General features: G+C 56.8%; 1 non-coding gene across 1 annotated transcript in view; it reads left to right on the forward strand.

Moving 5' to 3' along the window:
* Positions 1 to 2,405: 2,405 nt before the first annotated feature.
* The window catches only part of LOC124772358, a 1,909-nt gene continuing 1,814 nt past the window's right edge, over positions 2,406 to 2,500 (forward strand). Inside the window, exon 1 of the ribosomal RNA XR_007013979.1 lies at positions 2,406 to 2,500. This exon is cut by the window's right edge and continues 1,814 nt beyond it. This is a non-coding gene — a ribosomal RNA (small subunit ribosomal RNA).

The following is a 2,500-nucleotide window of genomic DNA, read 5'->3' on the forward strand; positions in this document are numbered from 1 at the left end:
AACCTAACCCATGTTGTGCCTTAACCTAACCCATGTTGTGCCTTAACCTAACCCATGTTGTGCCTTAACCTAACCCATGTTGTGCCTTAACCTAACCCATGTTGTGCCTTAACCTAACCCATGTTGTGCCTTAACCTAACCCATGTTGTGCCTTAACCTAACCTATGTTGTGCCTTAACCTAACCTATGTTGTGCCTTAACCTAACCTATGTTGTGCCTTAACCTAACCCATGTTGTGCCTTAACCTAACCCATGTTGTGCCTTAACCTAACCCATGTTGTGCCTTAACCTAACCCATGTTGTGCCTTAACCTAACCCATGTTGTGCCTTAACCTAACCCATGTTGTGCCTTAACCTAACCCATGTTGTGCCTTAACCTAACCCATGTTGTGCCTTAACCTAACCCATGTTGTGCCTTAACCTAACCCATGTTGTGCCTTAACCTAACCCATGTTGTGCCTTAACCTAACCCATGTTGTGCCTTAACCTAACCCATGTCGTGCCTTAACCTAACCCATGTCGTGCCTTAACCTAACCCATGTCGTGCCTTAACCTAACCCACGTCGTGCCTTAACCTAACCCACGTTGTCGCCTAACGTAACCCACGTTGTCGCCTAAACCTGCTCTGTAATTGTTATACGACTCGTTCAATTAGTGTAGTGTTGCCCACCCGCAACCCTCGCAATATAGTTCGCTACTCGCACTCCCCGCTCCCCTGTGTATCGCTTCATGTTAAACACCTTGCAAGTCTTGCTCACTTTCCACATGCTCCTGCTGTACACTGTAATGTGGATGGCAGCAGGACGTACATGCCGCCCCTCCCCACGTCCCCACCTTGCCCCCTGCCTTCGCAAGCTGGTTGGTGAGAACTTTGCATGTTCAATGCCCTCCGCATGCGACGTACTCAGGCTACGTTGTGGTGCGGCCTGTGTCAACTGTCCGCTAATGTCGTACGCGTAAACCACAATCTGTACTGCACATTCGTCCTTATGTACTGAATGATACATCGTGGCACATGTGTGACCGTACAACGACTGCGCCCAAAAACGGCGGACCATACAGTGCAAATATTGTGCACGCAGCTACGTGTCGTCTCCCTATGAGAGCTGGATTGCAGTGTGGTACGCCATAGAGACGTGTGGGAGGAACGGACGCCGTGGATGGCGATCAGCATGAGCTGTCTGTTGATGTATTCGGACCTAGTCGTCTCTCCTCACACACCGTGATGGCATGGTGCACCGCGTTCCATATCTGCGACATGCTACAGAGGCCGGTTGACAGTCGTTCGAGCAATGGACATCGCATACGTACGGGGGCCACCTTCCACGTATTGTCTAGGCGTGCACATTTTGTTGCGTGTATGTGGGCAGACGTAGTGTGGCGTGACACCTGACACAGGCATGCAATAATCGTGGAAGTTGCAAATGGCGATGGACGCCTGCGTTTTCTGGTGAAGTTACGCAAATGAACAAATGGTAACCTGTTGTGGTGCGGTTGTTCTCGCTAGGGGTGAATCGGTGATGGCGACGATAGGTTGAGGTACTAACCGGTTGTTCCAGCGATACCCACCATGCCGACGAAACTGAACGGCATCTGGGTGTGAAGCGATACGCGGCGGTGGCTGGGTGGGACCGTCCCCGGCCGGTGAGGGGGCGCCTCCCGGCGTGCTGGCCGCGCGGTGCGTGGGCGCACGCGCTACAGCCGGCTGGTGGGGGCGGCCAGTGGCAGGCGCGCCGGCCGACGGACGCGGCAGGCGTCGCAGCTGCGCGCCGGCGCACCCTGCGCGCGGCGCCGTGCGGCCAAAGTAGGTCCTCGCGGGCCCGGTGCGAAGCGCGGTGGACATCTTCAGTGTGCTGGTCCGATTGAGGACTGTGTGCGTTGAGGATGCGCTGCCGCCCGGCGCTCGGCGCCGCGACGCCGTCTGCTGCTCGGTCGCCCCAGCGGTTCTCGCTGGTGGTTTGTATCGCAGCTGTGCGGATGTGTTGGCGCGTGCGCTGTGCTGGGAGAGTTCGCTTCGGCACCCAAGTGGGGCTTTTGTCCTTCTGTGGCGCTGGCGTTGGAGCTGCCGGTCACCGTAGGTGGCGCGTGTTGTCTCCCGCCGGCAATGCCACGACAGCACGCTCCCGGGCCTCTGTCGGCAGCGGCAAGCTCAGTTGGGAGCACGGGTGGTCGCACCGAAAGCGTCTACTCGCCTAACTCCGGGCGATTGCGCCTCTCTCGAACCCGACCAAGTACTTGGGACGGCGCTGCGCGCCGCCGGGACCTGAGAGGGTTTCGAGGTGTATTGTGCAGGGGAGCTCAGCCTCCTCCTGTTTGCAGAATGATTGAGCGGACGCTTGCGTGTTCGCGCGGGCCCCCGGGACACACTCCCGGGCGGCCGGCTGCTCAGCTCTAGTTGACGCAGCTCCCTGGTTGATCCTGCCAGTAGTCATATGCTTGTCTCAAAGATTAAGCCATGCATGTCTCAGTACAAGCCGCATTAAGGTGAAACCGCGAATGG

This window comes from Schistocerca piceifrons, unplaced genomic scaffold (assembly GCF_021461385.2).
Source record: "Schistocerca piceifrons isolate TAMUIC-IGC-003096 unplaced genomic scaffold, iqSchPice1.1 HiC_scaffold_939, whole genome shotgun sequence".
In the NCBI taxonomy this organism is placed as follows: Eukaryota; Metazoa; Arthropoda; class Insecta; order Orthoptera; family Acrididae; genus Schistocerca; species Schistocerca piceifrons.